Here is a 9,072-nt window from a genome sequence, read left to right as displayed (position 1 = left end):
ATATGATTCAAATAGTTCTGAAGAAGAAAGCATACATGTTTGCAATCGATTAAAGAATTTATTCCGTGTCATTTTGAGGAAATATCGCACCCAAAAAAGGGAGAAAATGGCGACAAAGCCGTGTCAGGAATTAATCAGCCCGTTTCCACAGGCTGATTAATTCCTTACATGGAGCTTGGTCACCCTCTTCTGGCTTTTTTTGGTGCAACACGACGTTTTCAGACCAAAGTACAGCAAAATGCATTGATGTGATGGAAGGACTCCTACAATGTGTCCTTTTTTTCGGTCAGGGGTGTTCCTTCAGTGACGTAGGGTGAGGACTCGTCACCAACTAAAAAACAAGAATTCCGGAATATTCAGTGGGCGTCTTAAAACGTAAAATCTGGCTATATGCAGTGGAATCTTTGTAAAATACGCTCAGTAGAAGTCATTTGAAGCCATTTTATAAAGTATGGACACAACTTGTCCGGAGACGTCGGATGTCCTTTAAAAACATTTTAAACCAGTGGTTCTTAATCTTGTTGGGGGCACCGGACCCCACCAGTTTCATATGCTCATTCATCAAACCCTTCTTTCAATGACTGTGCCGAGTAACTGCAGTCTCGACTGAGGGGGTGAACCTCAGCGGCGGAGGATCCACCGAACCCCTGAGACCGACTCACTGAACCCCTCGGGTTCAATCGAACCCAGGTTAAGAACCACTGTTTTAGACACTTCCTTCCTTCCAAGAAGGATTCAAAGGGTTCGTTCATTCATTGATATTGTACCTTTGGCTACAATCCGACGCAGTATTCTTGTTAAATATATGCCATATTTGGATCAAATGAAAATCTTGAACGTGGAGTTAATCTCTCGCTATCTCGCTTTCTCTCTCTTTGTCTCTCTCTCTCTATGTCTCTCTATATGCCTCTCGATATGTCTCTCTCTTGTCTCTCTCTCTCTTTTCTCTCTTTTCTCTCTCGGTCTTTCTCTCTGTCTCTTTCCCGCTCTCTGTCTCTTTTTCTCTGTCGATGTCTCTCTCTCGCTATTTCTCTTGCTCTCTCTCGCTCTCTCTCGCTCTCTCTCGCTCTCTCTTTTTTTGCCTTGTATCTCTAGTTCCTCCTCCCCTCTGACATTTTTAAAATAACCATCCAAACCCTGTTGATGATACAAAAAATAAAACGTCGACACTAAACACTCATTAAATGTCTCGAATGATGAGAACTATTCATAAACTGTTTGTAATTGTAAAGTCTAAAAACCGCAAGAAACAATTCTATTTAAATTGACATATACATTATATATCTGAGAGAGAGTGAAGAGCACTAATTATTAATTTATATAATATATATTATCTATTAATTTATATATAATATTATCTGTGAAGTTGCGTCTGTCGGTGAAGTAGTTCCAGTAGCACGAGAAAGTAAAACGAATATAAATCGTCAATGTGATTTTGGTTTACACTTTCCAAAATATGACCGTCACTTTTGTCATTTTTCCACGTTATTTGTCCTTGACATTATCGCTACATTTCCTGTACACAATGTTAAAAAGAACGTCACGCCGAGTTATTTTAATTTTACCCAGTTTTTATTTTGAAAGCGCGGCCTAAGAACGGATATCCGGCAGCATACCAGGCTACAGGAAACGCTAGCGACAGCTCGGCAGCGACCCGGAAAGTAAGTTCACTTTCTCGTTTAATATTGAAATACAATGCCGTTTTTTAATGTCACGTGACAGGTCATCGCTTTCGACGTATTGAAGGGGACACGAAACACAAAATACCTGAAAATGATCGTTTTTCCGCGATCAGACAAATTCAATCGCAGTGTTCGATTTAGCATTGATGAATGTCAACAATGAATATCATCAATCTCCGCCCGAAAGCAGCGAAGATTATGTCCATGTTTGCGTTTTTTTACACTTTAGTGGTTTGGGCGACACATTGGGTGAAGCCGTTTTGCTTTTGGACGGAGGTGACATCATTTTTTTGCTCCTCCAAAGCAGAAGCAGTGCGGAGAATCACAAATATCAACACACAACCGCTGTATTAACGCAGCATCACCAGATGGGATTTTGTTTGTTTTTCAAATTGACAATATTGTAATCCATTATTGCTTTATTTCCCAATTTTGGAGTGTTCTAGTAAGTTGCCGTACATTTAACCTTTGAATTTTGGTGGCTGAATCAATGCCAAGTTTCAGAATCAATCAATATTCCTGTTTATTCATTATGATTTCATTATCCATCAGCATGATTGAGGTTATTATAATGTGTTTATATTTGCCCAGCCGTATTTAGCTGAGTGTGTGCGCGTGTTTTCTGAGGGAGGTGGTCTAAACATGTCCCATTTCCTGCCTCCCTCCCACAGCGCTAATTGAAAAATTGGGTGGCCTTGCTTATTTGTTTTGGAGAGTGGTGGAGCGTCAGGTCCTGCAAGGCCTTCTGTGCTGGCCTAAAACTATCTGAATCACAGACTGATGTGAATTATATTTTGTCATATGAAATAATTCCAAATCGTCTTTCAGCTTTCTTTTCATTGCGTTTCTTTCTCCTGTTGTGCTGCTTCCAGATGTGTGTTTTCGTATTTAAAGGACAACCGACACCATTTTATTGTTTCCTAACTGACATAAAAAAAAACGTTTTATAGCATCTAAAATACCCAAAACACGCAGGCTGGTATTTTTAGTCAAACGCAAAACACCAATAAAAATGACTTAAAGTGTCCAAAATCTACTTCAAAATGGAACCGGAAATGGCCAGTTTCAGAAGGTCCCGCCCCTTTGTTCGTGACGTCACGCCAAGATGTCTTGCCTTGCTCGAGAGTCAAAACAATTGCTTCAGATTCGGAGAAGATGATTTCTTGTTACTCATCCAGTTATGAATATGATTCAATAGTTCTGAAGAGGAAATTATAAATGTTTGCAATTGATTAAAGAAATTATTCCGTGTCATTTTGAGGCATCTGGACTGAAATGTAGCGTCCCAGAAAATGCACAAGATGGCGCCCAAGCTCCGTTGTTTATTGCCTGATTTGTCTGCTGGGAATTTGTGTCAGCTAGTATCAAATAGTAGTCTTGGTGCAACACACAACTATTCGCCATCGCATTATTTATGTGTTTTCCTTCTAATTTTGCCATCAACATGAAGTTTTCAGACCAAACAAAGTACCCAAAATGCATTGTGTGTCGCTTTCTCGGTAAGTGTCAATACCTACCGTGACATCACGGTAGGTATCGTCACCGACTCAAAAAATAGATTTCCTGAATATTCAGCGCGAGTCTTAAAACGTAAAATATACAGTAAAGTCTCGTTATATCGATATTCAAGGGAGTCCGAAAAAATATCGATATAACCGGGACTATCGCTATATCCGACCCTGTTTGCATGTAATTTTCTCCGTGCGTGCATAGAAATAGTATCGATATAACCGGGACTATCGATATATCCGATATCGATATAACGAGACTTTACTCTATCTATATGCAGTGGAATCTTGTTCGGAGGCGTCGGTTGTCCTTTAAAGGACAACCGACGTCTCCCGACAAGTTGTGTCCATAATTTGTAAAATGACTTCTACTGAGCGTATTTTAATAAGATTCCACCGCATATAGCTATATTTTATGTTTTAAGACTCGCTCTGAATATTCAGGAAGTTTTGTTTTTGAGTCGGTGACGAGTCCGTACGTGACGTCACGATAGGACCGCCCCCTGACCGAAAAAAGACACATTGTAGCAGTCCTTCCATCACGTCAATGTTTTTTGCTGTACATGTTTGGTCTGAGAACCGTGTTGCACCCAAAAGCCGCCAGAAGAGGGCATCCAAGCTCTATATAAGGAATTTATCAGCCTGTGGAAGCGCAGGTGGCCACTGGAGGTCGCCATTTTGTGCCTCTTTTTTTTGGGTGAGAGATTTTCCCCCAATGTTGCCTCAAAATGGCACATATAATTCTTTAATCGATTGCAAACATGTATGCTTTCCTCTTCAGAAGTATTTGAATCATATTCATCACTGGATGTGGAACAAGAAAGCATATTCTCTGAATCTGAAGCCATTGTTTTGATTCACAAGCAATGCAAGACGTCTTGGCGTGATGTCACGAACTGGGGGCGGGACTTTCTGAAAATGCCCAATTCGCAGCTCAATTTTTTTTTGCAGATTTTGGACACTTGAAGTCATTTTTATTGGTGTTTTGCATTTGAATAAAAATATCATACTGCGTGTTTTGGGTATTTTAGATGCTATAAAACGTTTTTCTGCTGTCAGTTAAAAAACAAAAGAAGTGACGTCGGTTGTCCTTTAAGCGTTTAACCAATCGCATTTCAGCCATCATTTGTTACCAGGGTTAGAAATCGATTTTAGAAGAACTAAGTCATAACAATGCGAGGGAAAAAATATTGTGAATTAAGTTGTAAACTATGATTACCATTTGATATCAGAAAGTAATATTCATTAAAGTTAAATGTAATCATCTCTTACTATGGCTTTTCTTTTAAATTTTCTCATAACCTAATTTATTTCTTTTAAAATTACAATTTCATTTGATTCGAGCTATTTTGCCGTCATCGTGACATAAAATTTCCACATTTCATTTGTATTAGCATACAATTATGACTTTTCTTCTTTCCGGTGCAGCACGAACGCTTTGCATTAGCTGTAAAATTAGCATCTTGCATTATGAAGGCTTGGATTGATTCAGATGGAGAACTACTGAAGGCCTAGCTGTGAAATGCACGGCTAGCCACTCCATTTGGATAAATGTATATTGGGTGGGATTTTTGTATGTTTCTGTGTATATCTTGCATAAAAAATATACATATAGACATACAATACATATTGATTTATATAGCGCTTTAAAGGACAACCGACGTCACTTTTTTGTTTCCTAACTGACATCAGAAAAACGTTTTATAGCATCTAAAATACCCAAAACACGCAGTATGATATTTTTAGTCAAATGCAAAACACCAATAAAAATGACTTAAAGTGTCCAAAAAGTACTTCAATTTGAAACCGGAAGTGACCAGTTTCAGAAGGTCCCGCCCCCATATTTGTGGTGTTACGGCAAGACGTCTTGCCTTGCTCGAGAATCAAAACAATGGCTTCAGATTCGGAGAAGATGCTTTCTTATTACTCATCCAGTTGTGAATATGATTCAAATAGTTCTGAAGAAGAAAGTATACATGTTTTCAATCGATTAAATAATTACTCCGTGTCATTTTGAGGCCGCACGGGTGGGAAATGTCGCACCCAAAAAAGACAGAACAAGGCGACAAAGCCATGTAAGGAATTAATCAGCCATTGCAGATTGCAGAATTAATCAGCCCGTTTCCACAGGCTGATTAATTCCTTATATGGAGCTTTGTCGCCCTCTTCTGCCTCTTTGTGGTCCTATACGACGTTTTCAGACCAAAATGCATTGACGTGATGAAGGACTGCTACAATGTGTCCTTTTTTTTTCGGTCAGGGGTGTTCCTTCAGTGACGTAACGTACGGACTTGTCACCAACTCAAAAACAAGACTTCCGGAATATTCAGTGCGAGTCTTAAAACGTAAAATCTAGCTATATGCGGTGGAATCTTTGTAAAATACGCTCAGTAGAAGTCATTTGAAGAAATTTTACGAATTATGGACACAACTTGTCCGGAGACGTCGGTTGTCCTTTAACAACAGCTGAAGCTGCAAAAAAGCTCTTAACGTGGACAACTATCCTATACAGGGAATAAGGCAGTCACAAAGATAGTAGAGATCATCAGGGATCAAGTCGAATATGAATTTCTCAAATGAATATTGATTAATCCTGTGAGTTGCAATGTTTGTGATTGACAAAGTCATTTCATGGCAAATATTTCTGACATTTTCAACTTGTTTCGATGTGAAGTGGCACATAGTTTGGGATTTTTCATTTGGCCGCGTCACCCGCCAGATCCGACTGTCTCCAGTGTCTTAATCCTCCCAAAAATAACTTTCTACATTTCTGTTTGTTGTTTTGGGATTTACATTTTGGAAATGGGAGGACTTCACTAAGTCGGGCCAGAAACTGAAAAGTTCTGGAGGCTTACAAACAAATAGACCGGCACTTTTGGCACTAGTTCAGGTCGGGATATGGAATAGTTCACGCGGGCGCTTTGTTATCTTTCCTTGTCACGCTAGACTCTCGAAAAGACGCTTTAACTTATTTTTATCTGTGTTTTGCATTTGACTAAAAATATCAGCCTGTGTGTTTTGGGTATTTTAGATGCTATAAAACGTTTTTCTGATGTTAGTTAGGAAACAAAATACAGTGAGACCTCAACTTACGAACTTAATTGGTTCCCAGACAGAGTGTGTAAGGCGAAAAGTGTGTATCTCAAAAAAAAAATTCCCATAGGAAACCATTAAAATGGGAATAATCCGTTCCCTGGTTTCCATAAAATATACTTTTCAACTAAATAAGCCTTAAAACTACACACAACATACCTTATTCTATATATAATAAATGTGATATTGTATTTTAATGAAAGAAATACACTGCATTGTATCATAAAGTCACTTTATTTACATTTGTGATGGTCATTGATGGCTTGATGGAATGGCGTTGGAGGTCGAAGGACAAAGGGAATTGCTGTTTGGAAAGAGAGGCGCATTACATGACGACTGTAATTAAAGAAATAAACTGTGCTGTAAAATAAAGTTTTATTTACCTTTTTGATGGTCGTTGATGTCTTATGGAAGGAGAGTCACCTTCCATAAGGGCTGTTGGTAACTTAACCTCTGGTGCTGTTCGGTCGTGTGCTTCTGCCGAAGATCACACCGCCAGCCGTGGTGGGTGTGTATTATGAAAATAGTGCTTATTATAAGATTTAATTTTCATAAATTTGACGTTTGTAAGACAAAAAGTTTGTAAGTTGAGGTGTTTGTAAGTTGAGGTCTCACTGTAATTATGTCGGTTGTCCTCTAAATACTCAACAATTTAACATAATACCGTACCTTAGACTAAAGTTTTGCACCGGTGCACCCATGTTTTTTTTTTCTAAGGTGCTCCAGCACAAAAATTAGGTGTACAGTCACCCAAATTTTCAACTGTTTTGCATTTAGTGCCGTGGTTTCACTTGTGCTTTGAGCGTGTGCATGTGCGTGTCGCTGTGATCATGTGAATCCAAGCTAATGTAACAGAGACGGGTCTGGGCAGTGTTCCCGTCCGTGTTCATGCACAACCTCTGGAATAAAGTAAACACAGCGGCTCTTTTTCTCATCCCGCCCGTCAGCAGGTTGGACCACACACTCGGACCACACACATGCATGCACGCTGTATGTACACTGTGCATATGCACGGCGCTTCCGCGCATGCGCCGATGCATCCCCATACCGCCTGAGACAGATCACACGGTCCAAATTTCAGGACGCCGGCCCTTCTCGCGTTGTCAGTCTGTTGATTGGATGTTTGTTCTTGCACATGTACTTCCTGTAGAAAAGCCAGAAAGATAACTCTTTCACTGGCAGACGATGTGCAAATAGGTGTCCACTCCAGTGCCAGGGTTTTTTTTTTTTCATAAGAACCCCCCCATCCCACTGTAGGAGAAGTAGTGCACGGTCCATGCTACGATATATAAAACAGTGTTTCATTTCAATCATCTCTTAAAATCAAAAATTTGCAAGGTGGAATTTTTTTCTTGATTGTTGCCCTCATTTTTCGCTTTTGGAATAATGTTTAAAAAATGGAAAATTGGGCATCTTTTCGCTTGTTTTTCTATTTTGTGTCTCAAGTCAAACAAAATGTGTTTATTTTTGAAAAATTTAAGGCTAAAATATTCCATGAAAACTTCTAAGGAAAATAAACGTTTTAACTCATTGACTGCCAGACGATGTGGAAAAATGTGTCCACTGCAGTGCCAGGGTTTTTGTCATTTTCACTTGAATTCCAGGACCCACAGAATACAGTAAGACCTCAACTTACAAACACCTTACCTTACAAACTTTTCGTCTTACAAACTTTAAATTTCTGAAAATTAAACCTTATGATAAGCACTATTTTCACAATACACACCCACCACGGCTGGCGGAGTGATGTTCGGCGGAAGCACACGACCGAACAGCACCAGAGGTTAAGTTACCAACATTCCTTATGGAAGGTGACTCTCCTTCCATAAGCCATCAACGACCATCAAAAAGGTCAATAAAACTTAATTTTACAGCACAGTTTATTTCTTTAATTACAGTCCTCATGTAATGTGCCTCTCTTCCCAAACAGCAATTCCCTTTGACCTTCGACCCCCAACACCATTCCATCAAGCCATAAATGATGTAAATAAAGTGACTTTATGACACGATGCAGTGTATTTCTTTCATTGCAATACAATAGCACATTTATTATACATAGAATAAGGTATGTTGTGTGTAGTTTTAAGGCTTATTTAGTTGAAAAGTATATTTTATGGAAACCCGGGAACGGATTATTCCCATTTTAATGGTTTCCTATGGGATTTTTTTTTTTTTTTTTTAGATACACACTTTTCACCTTACACACTCTGTCTGGGAACCAATTAAGTTCGTAAGTTGAGGTCTCACTGTATTGAGTTTTAGGACTACTTCAACATTTAAAGGACAACCGACGCCCGGACAAGTTGATTCCATAATTTGTAAAATCACTTCAAATGACTTCTACCGAGCGTATTTTACAAAGATTCCACAGAATATAGCTATATTTTACGTTTTAAGACTCGCACTGAATATTCCGGAAGTTTTGTTTTCGAGTTGGTGACGATTCCAGACGTGATGTCACATCTGGAACGCTCCTGACCGAGAAAGCGACACACAATGCATTTTGGGTACTTTGTTTGGTCTGAAAACATCGTGTTGATCAGTGTTGATGACGAAACTAGAAAGAAAATACATAAATAACGCGATGGTGAATCTTTGTGTGTTGCACCAACACTACTATTTATTTGATACTAGTTGACACAAATTCACAGGAGACAAATCAGCCCATTTCAAACGGAGCTTGGGCGCCATCTTGTGCATTTTCTAGGACGCTACATTGGAGTCCTGACGGCTCAAATTGATCCGGAAGGACTTCTTTAATCGATTGCAAACATTTATGCTTTCCTCTT

The 9,072-nt window shown here is 39.1% G+C and overlaps 1 protein-coding gene across 1 annotated transcript in view; it reads left to right on the top strand.

Moving 5' to 3' along the window:
• The first annotated feature begins 1,605 nt into the window (after positions 1-1,605).
• exoc2 (exocyst complex component 2) overlaps positions 1,606-9,072 on the top strand; it is a 67,133-nt gene continuing 59,666 nt past the window's right edge. The window contains exon 1 of the mRNA XM_089000038.1: positions 1,606-1,661. The gene's annotated coding sequence lies outside the window, so the exon portion shown is untranslated. The remainder of the gene's footprint in view (positions 1,662-9,072) is intronic.

This window comes from Hippocampus bargibanti, linkage group LG07 (genome assembly GCF_051943395.1).
Source record: "Hippocampus bargibanti isolate YZ-2025 linkage group LG07, ASM5194339v1, whole genome shotgun sequence".
Classification (NCBI taxonomy): Eukaryota; Metazoa; Chordata; class Actinopteri; order Syngnathiformes; family Syngnathidae; genus Hippocampus; species Hippocampus bargibanti.
The sequence above is the reverse complement of the archived record's forward strand: the minus strand, read 5'-3'. Positions and strand labels throughout refer to the sequence as shown.